This window comes from Microcebus murinus, chromosome 15 (genome assembly GCF_040939455.1).
Source record: "Microcebus murinus isolate Inina chromosome 15, M.murinus_Inina_mat1.0, whole genome shotgun sequence".
NCBI classification, from domain to species: domain Eukaryota; kingdom Metazoa; phylum Chordata; class Mammalia; order Primates; family Cheirogaleidae; genus Microcebus; species Microcebus murinus.
Window position 1 is genome coordinate 107772 of NC_134118.1, and position 22754 is coordinate 130525.

Below are 22754 nucleotides of genomic sequence, written 5' to 3' on the forward strand. Positions count from 1 at the left end.
AGCCTACGGCACCCGGTATTCCCGGGCGGTCTCCCATCCAAGTTCTAACCAGGCCCGAGCCTGCTTAGCTTCCGAGACCAGACGGGATCGGGCGCGTTCGGGGTGGTGTGGCCGTGGACGGCGGAGGGCGCCCCTGCCCCGCTCAAGAAGCCGAGCCTCTCTGCGCTTCCCCGCCGCCGCCTCCCGCCCCAGGCCCCGCGCCGGGTCGGGCCTGTTGAGTTCGCCGGCCGGGTCCCGCGGGCTCCGAGGGACGGGGGTGACAGGCGGGGCGGGCCGGGGTTGGGGGCTGTCTCTGTATACACACACACTCACACTCACACTCACTCACTCACTCACACTCACACAAGATGCGCCTCCACGGCTGGACCCGCCAAGGTGGAGACCTTCAAGCCCCCCTCCTCTCCTTGCCTGGCCTCCTTCACCTCCCCGCCCCCCACCCCCAGCTCGCACGGGCGGGAGGGGCGGGGCGCTCGCCCTTTGACCCCAGCCAGGGGCGGCCCTCCCCCACAACCCCTTTCAGCTGCGCCCCCCACCCTGTGGCCCGGCGGCCGCCTATTCCCCCGGGCCAGGGCTGGGGCACAGCGCACGGGGGAGGGGAGCCAGTGTATGGGGCGTCTCTCTCTCTCTCTCTCTCTCTCTCTCTCTCTCTCTCTCTCTCTCTCTCTCTCTCTCTCTCTCTCTCTCTCGGGATGTGTCCCATGGGTGGGGTGGGGTGGCGTGGTTTGTGGGGCGCTGAAGAAATCAGTCCCCTCCATCTCCTCCCTCTGGAAAACACCCAAGCCCTTGGAGAACTGCCCGCACCTCTACCTACCGTGGGGGCCGGGACCCTCCTCTTTGTCCTCCTGTGGCCCAGTCCAAGGGGCCTGGACCTGGCCGGGGCTGCACTGGACCCCAACCACCCTGGCGTGTGGACTCGCTAAAAATCGGCGATTAGATATTGGATTCCAGCGTCATTGAGGTCATTTCACTAATGAGTGCACCGCAAAGAGTTTCCTAATCCATCTGTGAGGGTGGCAACCGAAAGAGAATTTTAGAGCTGACAGAATAGGCGAGGAAAGGCATAGGAGATTTCCACACCCAGTAAGGAAGCCTTTCCCGAAGTGGAAGAAAGAAAGGAGCAAACAGAGACACCGGTAGCCCGCCCGGATCAGAGTCTGCCCCTGAGAGAAAGTACCCTGACCAGGTTCTCCCGTGGGTGGGTCGCGAGCTAGCGGCATTCAGAAGAGCGAGGCCCGCAGTCTGTGCAGAAGACACCTGCACTCGGGTGTGTGTGGCGGCACAATTCACAAGCAGCTCCAGATGTTAAACCAAGGAGAAGCCAGGGAGTTCCCAACGCCCCAGGTGTCCTCAGCCCACGACTGGCTGCTGTGGGAATGCGAAGCCCGGCTCCTTGTCTCAGAGCGGGGCAACCAGGAGGTGTGATGTCCACCCCGGGGTTCCCAGGAGGATCAGACTGAAGCTGGGACTTGGCCTGAAAGTGTCCCCTCGCATGGCCACCCCCTTCCCCTTCCTGCTCCTCTACTCCTGGTGCCCCTCCATCCAGGGGCCAGACCTTAAAGAGTCACCCGCAAGAGAATCCTGGTCCCAAAGGAGCCTTCTGGGGGACCCCTGCTGAGAGAGGTTGTGGGCATGGCCCGCTGGGGCTCTGCCCGACCCAGGGCTGAGAGATGCAACCTCCCAGCTCTGGGTCCCTGCAGGAAGTGTTGGCAAGCACAGGGCCAGTCCTCCAAAGGCCCAGGTGCAGGGAGCCCAGGCCAAGCAGCCTGTGGAAGAAGCCACATGCTGTGCCACCCCGGGGAACACGACTGCAGGCCACGGCCCTTCCCACCTCCTCCTCCTCCTCCTCCTCCTCCTCCTCCTCCTCCCACCCCGCCCCCGCCCCCGCCCCCACATGGCACAGGGCCCAGAGACACCTCAGACACTTGCTACCCAAAGTGCAAAGGGCATCAGTTGCTCCTCCAAACCCCCCCCCCAGCCCAGCAGACCGCGTTGTCCAGCCAGCCACCGGGCCTCCCTGGGGTGCCCAGCACAAAAGTGCAGACACCCACCGGACCCTCAATCTCAGTTTTCGGATGTTTTTGCCACTCTAAGGACCCGCAGGCCAGCTGGGCCTTCTGGCAGGACAGAGAGCCCCGGAATCCGACGTGGAGAGCTGGGTGTACGTCCCCATGAGGAGGCGGTCCCCACCTCCGCGGCTATCCCCTTGCGGGGAGCGGCAGCCGCGGGGCCTCAGAGAAGACACCAGGCTGGGCCCCCACGGCACAGCGGGAGCACGTCCCCCGCAGGCCACTTAGCGATGGCGGCCAGCCGGCGGACGGTTGGGTTGCGCGAGACGCTGCGGCCGCCCTGCTACCGGGTTCCTGGGAGGGCGTCCTGGAACCAGCGTCCACACCAAGCCCTTGGAAGGCCCAGGCGACGGAGGAGCCCCGTCAGGCAGGGGCCGAGGACGGTGACGGCCCGGGCGGGGAGGAGCGTGTCAGGCAGGGGCAGAGGACGGTGACAGGTGATAGGCCGGGCGGGAAGGAGTCAGTCAGGCAGGGGCCGTGGAGGAGACGGGCTGGGTAAGGGTTAGGGTTAGTGTCAGGGCACAAGTCACAATCGCAAAGACCTGGAAGCCACCCGAGTGCCCATCGACCCACGAGTGGGTAAATAAAATGTGGCGCGTGGACACCACGGAGTGCTATTCGGCTATGAGGAGCAGCGGTGAGGGGGCACCTCTCGTGGTTCTCCTGGCCAGAGCTGGAACCCGTTCCAGTAAGCCAAGTATCCCAAGAATGGACACACGAGCACCACGTGCTCGCGCTCACCAGCAAATGGGTACGAACCGATGGACACCTAAGTGGACACAGAGGAATCACCTTCTTCGGGTGGGTGTCGGGCGGGTGGGGGGAGGGGATGGGCATACACATCCATTAGGAATGGGGTGGGTACGCACCGACTGGGGGATGGGCGCACTTGAAGCTCTGACGCACCGACTGGGGGATGGGCGCACTTGAAGCTCTGACCCGAGGGGGGAGGCTGGGAGAGGGCAACGCACCCGACCTTAACATTGGTGCCCCCACAATATGCTGGAGCAACATGAGAGGTAAATGAATAAGAACACGGGGGGGGGGAGGGGGGCACGGGCAACACATGTCACCTTAATACTTGGACTCCCATCATCTGCTTGAAAAGAGAGAGAAAAGAAAATGCAATAATAGAGATAAGAGACACTTTTTAAAAATAATGAATCCGGCCGGGCGCTGTGGCTCACGCCTGTAATCCTAGCTCTTGGGAGGCCGAGGCGGGCGGATTGCTCAAGGTCAGGAGTTCAAAACCAGCCTGAGCAAGAGCGAGACCCCGTCTCTACTATAAATAGAAAGGAATTAATTGGCCAACTGATATATATATAAAAATTAGCGGGGCATGGTGGCGCATGCCTGCAGTCCCAGCTACCCGGGAGGCTGAGGCAGAAGGATCACTGGAGCCCAGGAGTTTGAAGTTGCTGTGAGCTAGGCTGACGCCACGGCACTCACTCTAGCCTGGGCAACAAACCGAGACTCTGTCTCAAAAAAAAAAAAAAAATGAATCCGAAGAGAAAAGTAAAAGGAGGCCTGTGGAGCAGGTCTGGGTGTGACTCCGGATCCCCCAACATCAGGTGCCACCACCAAAGATTCCTACGTGTAGCCCATAGAACCCCAAAAGCAACGGGACGAGTTCTGGTCACATACTCCCTCAAAATGACATCCTGGCCTTCTTCTGGAACTCCCTCCCCTCTCAGACTCTCAAGGTTTCCTCCAGCGTGTCGGCTCCCACAGAGCAGACCTTTGGTCTGAGACCTGACTGTCCAGAAGCCACGCATGCTGCCGCGTGGCGGCGGTGTCGCGGCTCGGGACAAGAGGAGGCCCCACGGTGCGGGCTGGGGCGCGCCAGGCACCGCGGCGGACGCTGAGGGTGGGGGTCACCCCCACCCCGGGCCGCCCCCGCACTCCCAGAAACGCGACAGAACCAGAGGCAAAAAAAAAAAGAAGAAGCCTACGGCACCCGGTATTCCCGGGCGGTCTCCCATCCAAGTTCTAACCAGGCCCGAGCCTGCTTAGCTTCCGAGACCAGACGGGATCGGGCGCGTTCGGGGTGGTGTGGCCGTGGACGGCGGAGGGCGCCCCTGCCCCGCTCAAGAAGCCGAGCCTCTCTGCGCTTCCCCGCCGCCGCCTCCCGCCCCAGGCCCCGCGCCGGGTCGGGCCTGTTGAGTTCGCCGGCCGGGTCCCGCGGGCTCCGAGGGACGGGGGTGACAGGCGGGGCGGGCCGGGGTTGGGGGCTGTCTCTGTATACACACACACTCACACTCACACTCACTCACTCACTCACACTCACACAAGATGCGCCTCCACGGCTGGACCCGCCAAGGTGGAGACCTTCAAGCCCCCCTCCTCTCCTTGCCTGGCCTCCTTCACCTCCCCGCCCCCCACCCCCAGCTCGCACGGGCGGGAGGGGCGGGGCGCTCGCCCTTTGACCCCAGCCAGGGGCGGCCCTCCCCCACAACCCCTTTCAGCTGCGCCCCCCACCCTGTGGCCCGGCGGCCGCCTATTCCCCCGGGCCAGGGCTGGGGCACAGCGCACGGGGGAGGGGAGCCAGTGTATGGGGCGTCTCTCTCTCTCTCTCTCTCTCTCTCTCTCTCTCTCTCTCTCTCTCTCTCTCTCTCTCTCTCTCTCTCTCTCTCGGGATGTGTCCCATGGGTGGGGTGGGGTGGCGTGGTTTGTGGGGCGCTGAAGAAATCAGTCCCCTCCATCTCCTCCCTCTGGAAAACACCCAAGCCCTTGGAGAACTGCCCGCACCTCTACCTACCGTGGGGGCCGGGACCCTCCTCTTTGTCCTCCTGTGGCCCAGTCCAAGGGGCCTGGACCTGGCCGGGGCTGCACTGGACCCCAACCACCCTGGCGTGTGGACTCGCTAAAAATCGGCGATTAGATATTGGATTCCAGCGTCATTGAGGTCATTTCACTAATGAGTGCACCGCAAAGAGTTTCCTAATCCATCTGTGAGGGTGGCAACCGAAAGAGAATTTTAGAGCTGACAGAATAGGCGAGGAAAGGCATAGGAGATTTCCACACCCAGTAAGGAAGCCTTTCCCGAAGTGGAAGAAAGAAAGGAGCAAACAGAGACACCGGTAGCCCGCCCGGATCAGAGTCTGCCCCTGAGAGAAAGTACCCTGACCAGGTTCTCCCGTGGGTGGGTCGCGAGCTAGCGGCATTCAGAAGAGCGAGGCCCGCAGTCTGTGCAGAAGACACCTGCACTCGGGTGTGTGTGGCGGCACAATTCACAAGCAGCTCCAGATGTTAAACCAAGGAGAAGCCAGGGAGTTCCCAACGCCCCAGGTGTCCTCAGCCCACGACTGGCTGCTGTGGGAATGCGAAGCCCGGCTCCTTGTCTCAGAGCGGGGCAACCAGGAGGTGTGATGTCCACCCCGGGGTTCCCAGGAGGATCAGACTGAAGCTGGGACTTGGCCTGAAAGTGTCCCCTCGCATGGCCACCCCCTTCCCCTTCCTGCTCCTCTACTCCTGGTGCCCCTCCATCCAGGGGCCAGACCTTAAAGAGTCACCCGCAAGAGAATCCTGGTCCCAAAGGAGCCTTCTGGGGGACCCCTGCTGAGAGAGGTTGTGGGCATGGCCCGCTGGGGCTCTGCCCGACCCAGGGCTGAGAGATGCAACCTCCCAGCTCTGGGTCCCTGCAGGAAGTGTTGGCAAGCACAGGGCCAGTCCTCCAAAGGCCCAGGTGCAGGGAGCCCAGGCCAAGCAGCCTGTGGAAGAAGCCACATGCTGTGCCACCCCGGGGAACACGACTGCAGGCCACGGCCCTTCCCACCTCCTCCTCCTCCTCCTCCTCCTCCTCCTCCTCCTCCCACCCCGCCCCCGCCCCCGCCCCCACATGGCACAGGGCCCAGAGACACCTCAGACACTTGCTACCCAAAGTGCAAAGGGCATCAGTTGCTCCTCCAAACCCCCCCGCCAGCCCAGCAGACCGCGTTGTCCAGCCAGCCCCCGGGCCTCCCTGGGGTGCCCAGCACAAAAGTGCAGACACCCACCGGACCCTCAATCTCAGTTTTTGGATGTTTTTGCCACTCTAAGGACCCGCAGGCCAGCTGGGCCTTCTGGCAGGACAGAGAGCCCCGGAATCCGACGTGGAGAGCTGGGTGTACGTCCCCATGAGGAGGCGGTCCCCACCTCCGCGGCTATCCCCTTGCGGGGAGCGGCAGCCGCGGGGCCTCAGAGAAGACACCAGGCTGGGCCCCCACGGCACAGCGGGAGCACGTCCCCCGCAGGCCACTTAGCGATGGCGGCCAGCCGGCGGACGGTTGGGTTGCGCGAGACGCTGCGGCCGCCCTGCTACCGGGTTCCTGGGAGGGCGTCCTGGAACCAGCGTCCACACCAAGCCCTTGGAAGGCCCAGGCGACGGAGGAGCCCCGTCAGGCAGGGGCCGAGGACGGTGACGGCCCGGGCGGGGAGGAGCGTGTCAGGCAGGGGCAGAGGACGGTGACAGGTGATAGGCCGGGCGGGAAGGAGTCAGTCAGGCAGGGGCCGTGGAGGAGACGGGCTGGGTAAGGGTTAGGGTTAGTGTCAGGGCACAAGTCACAATCGCAAAGACCTGGAAGCCACCCGAGTGCCCATCGACCCACGAGTGGGTAAATAAAATGTGGCGCGTGGACACCACGGAGTGCTATTCGGCTATGAGGAGCAGCGGTGAGGGGGCACCTCTCGTGGTTCTCCTGGCCAGAGCTGGAACCCGTTCCAGTAAGCCAAGTATCCCAAGAATGGACACACGAGCACCACGTGCTCGCGCTCACCAGCAAATGGGTACGAACCGATGGACACCTAAGTGGACACAGAGGAATCACCTTCTTCGGGTGGGTGTCGGGCGGGTGGGGGGAGGGGATGGGCATACACATCCATTAGGAATGGGGTGGGTACGCACCGACTGGGGGATGGGCGCACTTGAAGCTCTGACCCGAGGGGGGAGGCTGGGAGAGGGCAACGCACCCGACCTTAACATTGGTGCCCCCACAATATGCTGGAGCAACATGAGAGGTAAATGAATAAGAACACGGGGGGGGGAGGGGGGCACGGGCAACACATGTCACCTTAATACTTGGACTCCCATCATCTGCTTGAAAAGAGAGAGAAAAGAAAATGCAATAATAGAGATAAGAGACACTTTTTAAAAATAATGAATCCGGCCGGGCGCTGTGGCTCACGCCTGTAATCCTAGCTCTTGGGAGGCCGAGGCGGGCGGATTGCTCAAGGTCAGGAGTTCAAAACCAGCCTGAGCAAGAGCGAGACCCCGTCTCTACTATAAATAGAAAGGAATTAATTGGCCAACTGATATATATATAAAAATTAGCGGGGCATGGTGGCGCATGCCTGCAGTCCCAGCTACCCGGGAGGCTGAGGCAGAAGGATCACTGGAGCCCAGGAGTTTGAAGTTGCTGTGAGCTAGGCTGACGCCACGGCACTCACTCTAGCCTGGGCAACAAACCGAGACTCTGTCTCAAAAAAAAAAAAAAAAAATGAATCCGAAGAGAAAAGTAAAAGGAGGCCTGTGGAGCAGGTCTGGGTGTGACTCCGGATCCCCCAACATCAGGTGCCACCACCAAAGATTCCTACGTGTAGCCCATAGAACCCCAAAAGCAACGGGACGAGTTCTGGTCACATACTCCCTCAAAATGACATCCTGGCCTTCTTCTGGAACTCCCTCCCCTCTCAGACTCTCAAGGTTTCCTCCAGCGTGTCGGCTCCCACAGAGCAGACCTTTGGTCTGAGACCTGACTGTCCAGAAGCCACGCATGCTGCCGCGTGGCGGCGGTGTCGCGGCTCGGGACAAGAGGAGGCCCCACGGTGCGGGCTGGGGCGCGCCAGGCACCGCGGCGGACGCTGAGGGTGGGGGTCACCCCCACCCCGGGCCGCCCCCGCACTCCCAGAAACGCGACAGAACCAGAGGCAAAAAAAAAAAAGAAGAAGCCTACGGCACCCGGTATTCCCGGGCGGTCTCCCATCCAAGTTCTAACCAGGCCCGAGCCTGCTTAGCTTCCGAGACCAGACGGGATCGGGCGCGTTCGGGGTGGTGTGGCCGTGGACGGCGGAGGGCGCCCCTGCCCCGCTCAAGAAGCCGAGCCTCTCTGCGCTTCCCCGCCGCCGCCTCCCGCCCCAGGCCCCGCGCCGGGTCGGGCCTGTTGAGTTCGCCGGCCGGGTCCCGCGGGCTCCGAGGGACGGGGGTGACAGGCGGGGCGGGCCGGGGTTGGGGGCTGTCTCTGTATACACACACACTCACACTCACACTCACTCACTCACTCACACTCACACAAGATGCGCCTCCACGGCTGGACCCGCCAAGGTGGAGACCTTCAAGCCCCCCTCCTCTCCTTGCCTGGCCTCCTTCACCTCCCCGCCCCCCACCCCCAGCTCGCACGGGCGGGAGGGGCGGGGCGCTCGCCCTTTGACCCCAGCCAGGGGCGGCCCTCCCCCACAACCCCTTTCAGCTGCGCCCCCCACCCTGTGGCCCGGCGGCCGCCTATTCCCCCGGGCCAGGGCTGGGGCACAGCGCACGGGGGAGGGGAGCCAGTGTATGGGGCGTCTCTCTCTCTCTCTCTCTCTCTCTCTCTCTCTCTCTCTCTCTCTCTCTCTCTCTCTCTCTCTCTCTCTCGGGATGTGTCCCATGGGTGGGGTGGGGTGGCGTGGTTTGTGGGGCGCTGAAGAAATCAGTCCCCTCCATCTCCTCCCTCTGGAAAACACCCAAGCCCTTGGAGAACTGCCCGCACCTCTACCTACCGTGGGGGCCGGGACCCTCCTCTTTGTCCTCCTGTGGCCCAGTCCAAGGGGCCTGGACCTGGCCGGGGCTGCACTGGACCCCAACCACCCTGGCGTGTGGACTCGCTAAAAATCGGCGATTAGATATTGGATTCCAGCGTCATTGAGGTCATTTCACTAATGAGTGCACCGCAAAGAGTTTCCTAATCCATCTGTGAGGGTGGCAACCGAAAGAGAATTTTAGAGCTGACAGAATAGGCGAGGAAAGGCATAGGAGATTTCCACACCCAGTAAGGAAGCCTTTCCCGAAGTGGAAGAAAGAAAGGAGCAAACAGAGACACCGGTAGCCCGCCCGGATCAGAGTCTGCCCCTGAGAGAAAGTACCCTGACCAGGTTCTCCCGTGGGTGGGTCGCGAGCTAGCGGCATTCAGAAGAGCGAGGCCCGCAGTCTGTGCAGAAGACACCTGCACTCGGGTGTGTGTGGCGGCACAATTCACAAGCAGCTCCAGATGTTAAACCAAGGAGAAGCCAGGGAGTTCCCAACGCCCCAGGTGTCCTCAGCCCACGACTGGCTGCTGTGGGAATGCGAAGCCCGGCTCCTTGTCTCAGAGCGGGGCAACCAGGAGGTGTGATGTCCACCCCGGGGTTCCCAGGAGGATCAGACTGAAGCTGGGACTTGGCCTGAAAGTGTCCCCTCGCATGGCCACCCCCTTCCCCTTCCTGCTCCTCTACTCCTGGTGCCCCTCCATCCAGGGGCCAGACCTTAAAGAGTCACCCGCAAGAGAATCCTGGTCCCAAAGGAGCCTTCTGGGGGACCCCTGCTGAGAGAGGTTGTGGGCATGGCCCGCTGGGGCTCTGCCCGACCCAGGGCTGAGAGATGCAACCTCCCAGCTCTGGGTCCCTGCAGGAAGTGTTGGCAAGCACAGGGCCAGTCCTCCAAAGGCCCAGGTGCAGGGAGCCCAGGCCAAGCAGCCTGTGGAAGAAGCCACATGCTGTGCCACCCCGGGGAACACGACTGCAGGCCACGGCCCTTCCCACCTCCTCCTCCTCCTCCTCCTCCTCCTCCTCCTCCTCCCACCCCGCCCCCGCCCCCGCCCCCACATGGCACAGGGCCCAGAGACACCTCAGACACTTGCTACCCAAAGTGCAAAGGGCATCAGTTGCTCCTCCAAACCCCCCCGCCAGCCCAGCAGACCGCGTTGTCCAGCCAGCCCCCGGGCCTCCCTGGGGTGCCCAGCACAAAAGTGCAGACACCCACCGGACCCTCAATCTCAGTTTTCGGATGTTTTTGCCACTCTAAGGACCCGCAGGCCAGCTGGGCCTTCTGGCAGGACAGAGAGCCCCGGAATCCGACGTGGAGAGCTGGGTGTACGTCCCCATGAGGAGGCGGTCCCCACCTCCGCGGCTATCCCCTTGCGGGGAGCGGCAGCCGCGGGGCCTCAGAGAAGACACCAGGCTGGGCCCCCACGGCACAGCGGGAGCACGTCCCCCGCAGGCCACTTAGCGATGGCGGCCAGCCGGCGGACGGTTGGGTTGCGCGAGACGCTGCGGCCGCCCTGCTACCGGGTTCCTGGGAGGGCGTCCTGGAACCAGCGTCCACACCAAGCCCTTGGAAGGCCCAGGCGACGGAGGAGCCCCGTCAGGCAGGGGCCGAGGACGGTGACGGCCCGGGCGGGGAGGAGCGTGTCAGGCAGGGGCAGAGGACGGTGACAGGTGATAGGCCGGGCGGGAAGGAGTCAGTCAGGCAGGGGCCGTGGAGGAGACGGGCTGGGTAAGGGTTAGGGTTAGTGTCAGGGCACAAGTCACAATCGCAAAGACCTGGAAGCCACCCGAGTGCCCATCGACCCACGAGTGGGTAAATAAAATGTGGCGCGTGGACACCACGGAGTGCTATTCGGCTATGAGGAGCAGCGGTGAGGGGGCACCTCTCGTGGTTCTCCTGGCCAGAGCTGGAACCCGTTCCAGTAAGCCAAGTATCCCAAGAATGGACACACGAGCACCACGTGCTCGCGCTCACCAGCAAATGGGTACGAACCGATGGACACCTAAGTGGACACAGAGGAATCACCTTCTTCGGGTGGGTGTCGGGCGGGTGGGGGGAGGGGATGGGCATACACATCCATTAGGAATGGGGTGGGTACGCACCGACTGGGGGATGGGCGCACTTGAAGCTCTGACCCGAGGGGGGAGGCTGGGAGAGGGCAACGCACCCGACCTTAACATTGGTGCCCCCACAATATGCTGGAGCAACATGAGAGGTAAATGAATAAGAACACGGGGGGGGGGAGGGGGGCACGGGCAACACATGTCACCTTAATACTTGGACTCCCATCATCTGCTTGAAAAGAGAGAGAAAAGAAAATGCAATAATAGAGATAAGAGACACTTTTTAAAAATAATGAATCCGGCCGGGCGCTGTGGCTCACGCCTGTAATCCTAGCTCTTGGGAGGCCGAGGCGGGCGGATTGCTCAAGGTCAGGAGTTCAAAACCAGCCTGAGCAAGAGCGAGACCCCGTCTCTACTATAAATAGAAAGGAATTAATTGGCCAACTGATATATATATAAAAATTAGCGGGGCATGGTGGCGCATGCCTGCAGTCCCAGCTACCCGGGAGGCTGAGGCAGAAGGATCACTGGAGCCCAGGAGTTTGAAGTTGCTGTGAGCTAGGCTGACGCCACGGCACTCACTCTAGCCTGGGCAACAAACCGAGACTCTGTCTCAAAAAAAAAAAAAAAAAAATGAATCCGAAGAGAAAAGTAAAAGGAGGCCTGTGGAGCAGGTCTGGGTGTGACTCCGGATCCCCCAACATCAGGTGCCACCACCAAAGATTCCTACGTGTAGCCCATAGAACCCCAAAAGCAACGGGACGAGTTCTGGTCACATACTCCCTCAAAATGACATCCTGGCCTTCTTCTGGAACTCCCTCCCCTCTCAGACTCTCAAGGTTTCCTCCAGCGTGTCGGCTCCCACAGAGCAGACCTTTGGTCTGAGACCTGACTGTCCAGAAGCCACGCATGCTGCCGCGTGGCGGCGGTGTCGCGGCTCGGGACAAGAGGAGGCCCCACGGTGCGGGCTGGGGCGCGCCAGGCACCGCGGCGGACGCTGAGGGTGGGGGTCACCCCCACCCCGGGCCGCCCCCGCACTCCCAGAAACGCGACAGAACCAGAGGCAAAAAAAAAAAGAAGAAGCCTACGGCACCCGGTATTCCCGGGCGGTCTCCCATCCAAGTTCTAACCAGGCCCGAGCCTGCTTAGCTTCCGAGACCAGACGGGATCGGGCGCGTTCGGGGTGGTGTGGCCGTGGACGGCGGAGGGCGCCCCTGCCCCGCTCAAGAAGCCGAGCCTCTCTGCGCTTCCCCGCCGCCGCCTCCCGCCCCAGGCCCCGCGCCGGGTCGGGCCTGTTGAGTTCGCCGGCCGGGTCCCGCGGGCTCCGAGGGACGGGGGTGACAGGCGGGGCGGGCCGGGGTTGGGGGCTGTCTCTGTATACACACACACTCACACTCACACTCACTCACTCACTCACACTCACACAAGATGCGCCTCCACGGCTGGACCCGCCAAGGTGGAGACCTTCAAGCCCCCCTCCTCTCCTTGCCTGGCCTCCTTCACCTCCCCGCCCCCCACCCCCAGCTCGCACGGGCGGGAGGGGCGGGGCGCTCGCCCTTTGACCCCAGCCAGGGGCGGCCCTCCCCCACAACCCCTTTCAGCTGCGCCCCCCACCCTGTGGCCCGGCGGCCGCCTATTCCCCCGGGCCAGGGCTGGGGCACAGCGCACGGGGGAGGGGAGCCAGTGTATGGGGCGTCTCTCTCTCTCTCTCTCTCTCTCTCTCTCTCTCTCTCTCTCTCTCTCTCTCTCTCTCTCTCTCTCTCGGGATGTGTCCCATGGGTGGGGTGGGGTGGCGTGGTTTGTGGGGCGCTGAAGAAATCAGTCCCCTCCATCTCCTCCCTCTGGAAAACACCCAAGCCCTTGGAGAACTGCCCGCACCTCTACCTACCGTGGGGGCCGGGACCCTCCTCTTTGTCCTCCTGTGGCCCAGTCCAAGGGGCCTGGACCTGGCCGGGGCTGCACTGGACCCCAACCACCCTGGCGTGTGGACTCGCTAAAAATCGGCGATTAGATATTGGATTCCAGCGTCATTGAGGTCATTTCACTAATGAGTGCACCGCAAAGAGTTTCCTAATCCATCTGTGAGGGTGGCAACCGAAAGAGAATTTTAGAGCTGACAGAATAGGCGAGGAAAGGCATAGGAGATTTCCACACCCAGTAAGGAAGCCTTTCCCGAAGTGGAAGAAAGAAAGGAGCAAACAGAGACACCGGTAGCCCGCCCGGATCAGAGTCTGCCCCTGAGAGAAAGTACCCTGACCAGGTTCTCCCGTGGGTGGGTCGCGAGCTAGCGGCATTCAGAAGAGCGAGGCCCGCAGTCTGTGCAGAAGACACCTGCACTCGGGTGTGTGTGGCGGCACAATTCACAAGCAGCTCCAGATGTTAAACCAAGGAGAAGCCAGGGAGTTCCCAACGCCCCAGGTGTCCTCAGCCCACGACTGGCTGCTGTGGGAATGCGAAGCCCGGCTCCTTGTCTCAGAGCGGGGCAACCAGGAGGTGTGATGTCCACCCCGGGGTTCCCAGGAGGATCAGACTGAAGCTGGGACTTGGCCTGAAAGTGTCCCCTCGCATGGCCACCCCCTTCCCCTTCCTGCTCCTCTACTCCTGGTGCCCCTCCATCCAGGGGCCAGACCTTAAAGAGTCACCCGCAAGAGAATCCTGGTCCCAAAGGAGCCTTCTGGGGGACCCCTGCTGAGAGAGGTTGTGGGCATGGCCCGCTGGGGCTCTGCCCGACCCAGGGCTGAGAGATGCAACCTCCCAGCTCTGGGTCCCTGCAGGAAGTGTTGGCAAGCACAGGGCCAGTCCTCCAAAGGCCCAGGTGCAGGGAGCCCAGGCCAAGCAGCCTGTGGAAGAAGCCACATGCTGTGCCACCCCGGGGAACACGACTGCAGGCCACGGCCCTTCCCACCTCCTCCTCCTCCTCCTCCCACCCCGCCCCCGCCCCCGCCCCCACATGGCACAGGGCCCAGAGACACCTCAGACACTTGCTACCCAAAGTGCAAAGGGCATCAGTTGCTCCTCCAAACCCCCCCCCCAGCCCAGCAGACCGCGTTGTCCAGCCAGCCACCGGGCCTCCCTGGGGTGCCCAGCACAAAAGTGCAGACACCCACCGGACCCTCAATCTCAGTTTTCGGATGTTTTTGCCACTCTAAGGACCCGCAGGCCAGCTGGGCCTTCTGGCAGGACAGAGAGCCCCGGAATCCGACGTGGAGAGCTGGGTGTACGTCCCCATGAGGAGGCGGTCCCCACCTCCGCGGCTATCCCCTTGCGGGGAGCGGCAGCCGCGGGGCCTCAGAGAAGACACCAGGCTGGGCCCCCACGGCACAGCGGGAGCACGTCCCCCGCAGGCCACTTAGCGATGGCGGCCAGCCGGCGGACGGTTGGGTTGCGCGAGACGCTGCGGCCGCCCTGCTACCGGGTTCCTGGGAGGGCGTCCTGGAACCAGCGTCCACACCAAGCCCTTGGAAGGCCCAGGCGACGGAGGAGCCCCGTCAGGCAGGGGCCGAGGACGGTGACGGCCCGGGCGGGGAGGAGCGTGTCAGGCAGGGGCAGAGGACGGTGACAGGTGATAGGCCGGGCGGGAAGGAGTCAGTCAGGCAGGGGCCGTGGAGGAGACGGGCTGGGTAAGGGTTAGGGTTAGTGTCAGGGCACAAGTCACAATCGCAAAGACCTGGAAGCCACCCGAGTGCCCATCGACCCACGAGTGGGTAAATAAAATGTGGCGCGTGGACACCACGGAGTGCTATTCGGCTATGAGGAGCAGCGGTGAGGGGGCACCTCTCGTGGTTCTCCTGGCCAGAGCTGGAACCCGTTCCAGTAAGCCAAGTATCCCAAGAATGGACACACGAGCACCACGTGCTCGCGCTCACCAGCAAATGGGTACGAACCGATGGACACCTAAGTGGACACAGAGGAATCACCTTCTTCGGGTGGGTGTCGGGCGGGTGGGGGGAGGGGATGGGCATACACATCCATTAGGAATGGGGTGGGTACGCACCGACTGGGGGATGGGCGCACTTGAAGCTCTGACCCGAGGGGGGAGGCTGGGAGAGGGCAACGCACCCGACCTTAACATTGGTGCCCCCACAATATGCTGGAGCAACATGAGAGGTAAATGAATAAGAACACGGGGGGGGAGGGGGGCACGGGCAACACATGTCACCTTAATACTTGGACTCCCATCATCTGCTTGAAAAGAGAGAGAAAAGAAAATGCAATAATAGAGATAAGAGACACTTTTTAAAAATAATGAATCCGGCCGGGCGCTGTGGCTCACGCCTGTAATCCTAGCTCTTGGGAGGCCGAGGCGGGCGGATTGCTCAAGGTCAGGAGTTCAAAACCAGCCTGAGCAAGAGCGAGACCCCGTCTCTACTATAAATAGAAAGGAATTAATTGGCCAACTGATATATATATAAAAATTAGCGGGGCATGGTGGCGCATGCCTGCAGTCCCAGCTACCCGGGAGGCTGAGGCAGAAGGATCACTGGAGCCCAGGAGTTTGAAGTTGCTGTGAGCTAGGCTGACGCCACGGCACTCACTCTAGCCTGGGCAACAAACCGAGACTCTGTCTCAAAAAAAAAAAAAAAAAATGAATCCGAAGAGAAAAGTAAAAGGAGGCCTGTGGAGCAGGTCTGGGTGTGACTCCGGATCCCCCAACATCAGGTGCCACCACCAAAGATTCCTACGTGTAGCCCATAGAACCCCAAAAGCAACGGGACGAGTTCTGGTCACATACTCCCTCAAAATGACATCCTGGCCTTCTTCTGGAACTCCCTCCCCTCTCAGACTCTCAAGGTTTCCTCCAGCGTGTCGGCTCCCACAGAGCAGACCTTTGGTCTGAGACCTGACTGTCCAGAAGCCACGCATGCTGCCGCGTGGCGGCGGTGTCGCGGCTCGGGACAAGAGGAGGCCCCACGGTGCGGGCTGGGGCGCGCCAGGCACCGCGGCGGACGCTGAGGGTGGGGGTCACCCCCACCCCGGGCCGCCCCCGCACTCCCAGAAACGCGACAGAACCAGAGGCAAAAAAAAAAAGAAGAAGCCTACGGCACCCGGTATTCCCGGGCGGTCTCCCATCCAAGTTCTAACCAGGCCCGAGCCTGCTTAGCTTCCGAGACCAGACGGGATCGGGCGCGTTCGGGGTGGTGTGGCCGTGGACGGCGGAGGGCGCCCCTGCCCCGCTCAAGAAGCCGAGCCTCTCTGCGCTTCCCCGCCGCCGCCTCCCGCCCCAGGCCCCGCGCCGGGTCGGGCCTGTTGAGTTCGCCGGCCGGGTCCCGCGGGCTCCGAGGGACGGGGGTGACAGGCGGGGCGGGCCGGGGTTGGGGGCTGTCTCTGTATACACACACACTCACACTCACACTCACTCACTCACTCACACTCACACAAGATGCGCCTCCACGGCTGGACCCGCCAAGGTGGAGACCTTCAAGCCCCCCTCCTCTCCTTGCCTGGCCTCCTTCACCTCCCCGCCCCCCACCCCCAGCTCGCACGGGCGGGAGGGGCGGGGCGCTCGCCCTTTGACCCCAGCCAGGGGCGGCCCTCCCCCACAACCCCTTTCAGCTGCGCCCCCCACCCTGTGGCCCGGCGGCCGCCTATTCCCCCGGGCCAGGGCTGGGGCACAGCGCACGGGGGAGGGGAGCCAGTGTATGGGGCGTCTCTCTCTCTCTCTCTCTCTCTCTCTCTCTCTCTCTCTCTCTCTCTCTCTCTCTCTCTCTCTCTCTCTCTCTCGGGATGTGTCCCATGGGTGGGGTGGGGTGGCGTGGTTTGTGGGGCGCTGAAGAAATCAGTCCCCTCCATCTCCTCCCTCTGGAAAACACCCAAGCCCTTGGAGAACTGCCCGCACCTCTACCTACCGTGGGGGCCGGGACCCTCCTCTTTGTCCTCCTGTGGCCCAGTCCAAGGGGCCTGGACCTGGCCGGGGCTGCACTGGACCCCAACCACCCTGGCGTGTGGACTCGCTAAAAATCGGCGATTAGATATTGGATTCCAGCGTCATTGAGGTCATTTCACTAATGAGTGCACCGCAAAGAGTTTCCTAATCCATCTGTGAGGGTGGCAACCGAAAGAGAATTTTAGAGCTGACAGAATAGGCGAGGAAAGGCATAGGAGATTTCCACACCCAGTAAGGAAGCCTTTCCCGAAGTGGAAGAAAGAAAGGAGCAAACAGAGACACCGGTAGCCCGCCCGGATCAGAGTCTGCCCCTGAGAGAAAGTACCCTGACCAGGTTCTCCCGTGGGTGGGTCGCGAGCTAGCGGCATTCAGAAGAGCGAGGCCCGCAGTCTGTGCAGAAGACACCTGCACTCGGGTGTGTGTGGCGGCACAATTCACAAGCAGCTCCAGATGTTAAACCAAGGAGAAGCCAGGGAGTTCCCAACGCCCCAGGTGTCCTCAGCCCACGACTGGCTGCTGTGGGAATGCGAAGCCCGGCTCCTTGTCTCAGAGCGGGGCAACCAGGAGGTGTGATGTCCACCCCGGGGTTCCCAGGAGGATCAGACTGAAGCTGGGACTTGGCCTGAAAGTGTCCCCTCGCATGGCCACCCCCTTCCCCTTCCTGCTCCTCTACTCCTGGTGCCCCTCCATCCAGGGGCCAGACCTTAAAGAGTCACCCGCAAGAGAATCCTGGTCCCAAAGGAGCCTTCTGGGGGACCCCTGCTGAGAGAGGTTGTGGGCATGGCCCGCTGGGGCTCTGCCCGACCCAGGGCTGAGAGATGCAACCTCCCAGCTCTGGGTCCCTGCAGGAAGTGTTGGCAAGCACAGGGCCAGTCCTCCAAAGGCCCAGGTGCAGGGAGCCCAGGCCAAGCAGCCTGTGGAAGAAGCCACATGCTGTGCCACCCCGGGGAACACGACTGCAGGCCACGGCCCTTCCCACCTCCTCCTCCTCCTCCTCCTCCTCCTCCTCCTCCTCCCACCCCGCCCCCGCCCCCGCCCCCACATGGCACAGGGCCCAGAGACACCTCAGACACTTGCTACCCAAAGTGCAAAGGGCATCAGTTGCTCCTCCAAACCCCCCCCCCAGCCCAGCAGACCGCGTTGTCCAGCCAGCCACCGGGCCTCCCTGGGGTGCCCAGCACAAAAGTGCAGACACCCACCGGACCCTCAATCTCAGTTTTCGGATGTTTTTGCCACTCTAAGGACCCGCAGGCCAGCTGGGCCTTCTGGCAGGACAGAGAGCCCCGGAATCCGACGTGGAGAGCTGGGTGTACGTCCCCATGAGGAGGCGGTCCCCACCTCCGCGGCTATCCCCTTGCGGGGAGCGGCAGCCGCGGGGCCTCAGAGAAGACACCAGGCTGGGCCCCCACGGCACAGCGGGAGCACGTCCCCCGCAGGCCACTTAGCGATGGCGGCCAGCCGGCGGACGGTTGGGTTGCGCGAGACGCTGCGGCCGCCCTGCTACCGGGTTCCTGGGAGGGCGTCCTGGAACCAGCGTCCACACCAAGCCCTTGGAAGGCCCAGGCGACGGAGGAGCCCCGTCAGGCAGGGGCCGAGGACGGTGACGGCCCGGGCGGGGAGGAGCGTGTCAGGCAGGGGCAGAGGACGGTGACAGGTGATAGGCCGGGCAGGAAGGAGTCAGTCAGGCAGGGGCCGTGGAGGAGACGGGCTGGGTAAGGGTTAGGGTTAGTGTCAGGGCACAAGTCACAATCGCAAAGACCTGGAAGCCACCCGAGTGCCCATCGACCCACGAGTGGGTAAATAAAATGTGGCGCGTGGACACCACGGAGTGCTATTCGGCTATGAGGAGCAGCGGTGAGGGGGCACCTCTCGTGGTTCTCCTGGCCAGAGCTGGAACCCGTTCCAGTAAGCCAAGTATCCCAAGAATGGACACACGAGCACCACGTGCTCGCGCTCACCAGCAAATGGGTACGAACCGATGGACACCTAAGTGGACACAGAGGAATCACCTTCTTCGGGTGGGTGTCGGGCGGGTGGGGGGAGGGGATGGGCATACACATCCATTAGGAATGGGGTGGGTACGCACCGACTGGGGGATGGGCGCACTTGAAGCTCTGACCCGAGGGGGGAGGCTGGGAGAGGGCAACGCACCCGACCTTAACATTGGTGCCCCCACAATATGCTGGAGCAACATGAGAGGTAAATGAATAAGAACACGGGGGGGGGAGGGGGGCACGGGCAACACATGTCACCTTAATACTTGGACTCCCATCATCTGCTTGAAAAGAGAGAGAAAAGAAAATGCAATAATAGAGATAAGAGACACTTTTTAAAAATAATGAATCCGGCCGGGCGCTGTGGCTCACGCCTGTAATCCTAGCTCTTGGGAGGCCGAGGCGGGCGGATTGCTCAAGGTCAGGAGTTCAAAACCAGCCTGAGCAAGAGCGAGACCCCGTCTCTACTATAAATAGAAAGGAATTAATTGGCCAACTGATATATATATAAAAATTAGCGGGGCATGGTGGCGCATGCCTGCAGTCCCAGCTACCCGGGAGGCTGAGGCAGAAGGATCACTGGAGCCCAGGAGTTTGAAGTTGCTGTGAGCTAGGCTGACGCCACGGCACTCACTCTAGCCTGGGCAACAAACCGAGACTCTGTCTCAAAAAAAAAAAAAAAAAATGAATCCGAAGAGAAAAGTAAAAGGAGGCCTGTGGAGCAGGTCTGGGTGTGACTCCGGATCCCCCAACATCAGGTGCCACCACCAAAGATTCCTACGTGTAGCCCATAGAACCCCAAAAGCAACGGGACGAGTTCTGGTCACATACTCCCTCAAAATGACATCCTGGCCTTCTTCTGGAACTCCCTCCCCTCTCAGACTCTCAAGGTTTACTCCAGCGTGTCGGCTCCCACAGAGCAGACCTTTGGTCTGAGACCTGACTGTCCAGAAGCCACGCATGCTGCCGCGTGGCGGCGGTGTCGCGGCTCGGGACAAGAGGAGGCCCCACGGTGCGGGCTGGGGCGCGCCAGGCACCGCGGCGGACGCTGAGGGTGGGGGTCACCCCCACCCCGGGCCGCCCCCGCACTCCCAGAAACGCGACAGAACCAGAGGCAAAAAAAAAAAGAAGAAGCCTACGGCACCCGGTATTCCCGGGCGGTCTCCCATCCAAGTTCTAACCAGGCCCGAGCCTGCTTAGCTTCCGAGACCAGACGGGATCGGGCGCGTTCGGGGTGGTGTGGCCGTGGACGGCGGAGGGCGCCCCTGCCCCGCTCAAGAAGCCGAGCCTCTCTGCGCTTCCCCGCCGCCGCCTCCCGCCCCAGGCCCCGCGCCGGGTCGGGCCTGTTGAGTTCGCCGGCCGGGTCCCGCGGGCTCCGAGGGACGGGGGTGACAGGCGGGGCGGGCCGGGGTTGGGGGCTGTCTCTGTATACACACACACTCACACTCACACTCACTCACTCACTCACACTCACACAAGATGCGCCTCCACGGCTGGACCCGCCAAGGTGGAGACCTTCAAGCCCCCCTCCTCTCCTTGCCTGGCCTCCTTCACCTCCCCGCCCCCCACCCCCAGCGCACGGGCGGGAGGGGCGGGGCGCTCGCCCTTTGACCCCAGCCAGGGGCGGCCCTCCCCCACAACCCCTTTCAGCTGCGCCCCCCACCCTGTGGCCCGGCGGCCGCCTATTCCCCCGGGCCAGGGCTGGGGCACAGCGCACGGGGGAGGGGAGCCAGTGTATGGGGCGTCTCTCTCTCTCTCTCTCTCTCTCTCTCTCTCTCTCTCTCTCTCTCTCTCGGGATGTGTCCCATGGGTGGGGTGGGGTGGCGTGGTTTGTGGGGCGCTGAAGAAATCAGTCCCCTCCATCTCCTCCCTCTGGAAAACACCCAAGCCCTTGGAGAACTGCCCGCACCTCTACCTACCGTGGGGGCCGGGACCCTCCTCTTTGTCCTCCTGTGGCCCAGTCCAAGGGGCCTGGACCTGGCCGGGGCTGCACTGGACCCCAACCACCCTGGCGTGTGGACTCGCTAAAAATCGGCGATTAGATATTGGATTCCAGCGTCATTGAGGTCATTTCACTAATGAGTGCACCGCAAAGAGTTTCCTAATCCATCTGTGAGGGTGGCAACCGAAAGAGAATTTTAGAGCTGACAGAATAGGCGAGGAAAGGCATAGGAGATTTCCACACCCAGTAAGGAAGCCTTTCCCGAAGTGGAAGAAAGAAAGGAGCAAACAGAGACACCGGTAGCCCGCCCGGATCAGAGTCTGCCCCTGAGAGAAAGTACCCTGACCAGGTTCTCCCGTGGGTGGGTCGCGAGCTAGCGGCATTCAGAAGAGCGAGGCCCGCAGTCTGTGCGGAAGACACCTGCACTCGGGTGTGTGTGGCGGCACAATTCACAAGCAGCTCCAGATGTTAAACCAAGGAGAAGCCAGGGAGTTCCCAACGCCCCAGGTGTCCTCAGCCCACGACTGGCTGCTGTGGGAATGCGAAGCCCGGCTCCTTGTCTCAGAGCGGGGCAACCAGGAGGTGTGATGTCCACCCCGGGGTTCCCAGGAGGATCAGACTGAAGCTGGGACTTGGCCTGAAAGTGTCCCCTCGCATGGCCACCCCCTTCCCCTTCCTGCTCCTCTACTCCTGGTGCCCCTCCATCCAGGGGCCAGACCTTAAAGAGTCACCCGCAAGAGAATCCTGGTCCCAAAGGAGCCTTCTGGGGGACCCCTGCTGAGAGAGGTTGTGGGCATGGCCCGCTGGGGCTCTGCCCGACCCAGGGCTGAGAGATGCAACCTCCCAGCTCTGGGTCCCTGCAGGAAGTGTTGGCAAGCACAGGGCCAGTCCTCCAAAGGCCCAGGTGCAGGGAGCCCAGGCCAAGCAGCCTGTGGAAGAAGCCACATGCTGTGCCACCCCGGGGAACACGACTGCAGGCCACGGCCCTTCCCACCTCCTCCTCCTCCTCCTCCTCCTCCTCCTCCTCCTCCCACCCCGCCCCCGCCCCCGCCCCCACATGGCACAGGGCCCAGAGACACCTCAGACACTTGCTACCCAAAGTGCAAAGGGCATCAGTTGCTCCTCCAAACCCCCCCCCCAGCCCAGCAGACCGCGTTGTCCAGCCAGCCACCGGGCCTCCCTGGGGTGCCCAGCACAAAAGTGCAGACACCCACCGGACCCTCAATCTCAGTTTTCGGATGTTTTTGCCACTCTAAGGACCCGCAGGCCAGCTGGGCCTTCTGGCAGGACAGAGAGCCCCGGAATCCGACGTGGAGAGCTGGGTGTACGTCCCCATGAGGAGGCGGTCCCCACCTCCGCGGCTATCCCCTTGCGGGGAGCGGCAGCCGCGGGGCCTCAGAGAAGACACCAGGCTGGGCCCCCACGGCACAGCGGGAGCACGTCCCCCGCAGGCCACTTAGCGATGGCGGCCAGCCGGCGGACGGTTGGGTTGCGCGAGACGCTGCGGCCGCCCTGCTACCGGGTTCCTGGGAGGGCGTCCTGGAACCAGCGTCCACACCAAGCCCTTGGAAGGCCCAGGCGACGGAGGAGCCCCGTCAGGCAGGGGCCGAGGACGGTGACGGCCCGGGCGGGGAGGAGCGTGTCAGGCAGGGGCAGAGGACGGTGACAGGTGATAGGCCGGGCGGGAAGGAGTCAGTCAGGCAGGGGCCGTGGAGGAGACGGGCTGGGTAAGGGTTAGGGTTAGTGTCAGGGCACAAGTCACAATCGCAAAGACCTGGAAGCCACCCGAGTGCCCATCGACCCACGAGTGGGTAAATAAAATGTGGCGCGTGGACACCACGGAGTGCTATTCGGCTATGAGGAGCAGCGGTGAGGGGGCACCTCTCGTGGTTCTCCTGGCCAGAGCTGGAACCCGTTCCAGTAAGCCAAGTATCCCAAGAATGGACACACGAGCACCACGTGCTCGCGCTCACCAGCAAATGGGTACGAACCGATGGACACCTAAGTGGACACAGAGGAATCACCTTCTTCGGGTGGGTGTCGGGCGGGTG

At 62.6% G+C, this 22754-nt stretch overlaps 6 pseudogenes; all 6 read right to left on the bottom strand.

Moving 5' to 3' along the window:
• Positions 1-119, bottom strand: LOC142876679 (uncharacterized; annotated as a pseudogene).
• A 3892-nt stretch (positions 120-4011) lies between these two features.
• Positions 4012-4130, bottom strand: LOC142876680 (uncharacterized; annotated as a pseudogene).
• A 3859-nt stretch (positions 4131-7989) lies between these two features.
• Positions 7990-8108, bottom strand: LOC142876681 (uncharacterized; annotated as a pseudogene).
• A 3856-nt stretch (positions 8109-11964) lies between these two features.
• LOC142876683 (uncharacterized) lies at positions 11965-12083 on the bottom strand (annotated as a pseudogene).
• A 3833-nt stretch (positions 12084-15916) lies between these two features.
• Positions 15917-16035, bottom strand: LOC142876684 (uncharacterized; annotated as a pseudogene).
• A 3858-nt stretch (positions 16036-19893) lies between these two features.
• Positions 19894-20012, bottom strand: LOC142876685 (uncharacterized; annotated as a pseudogene).
• Positions 20013-22754: the final 2742 nt, after the last annotated feature.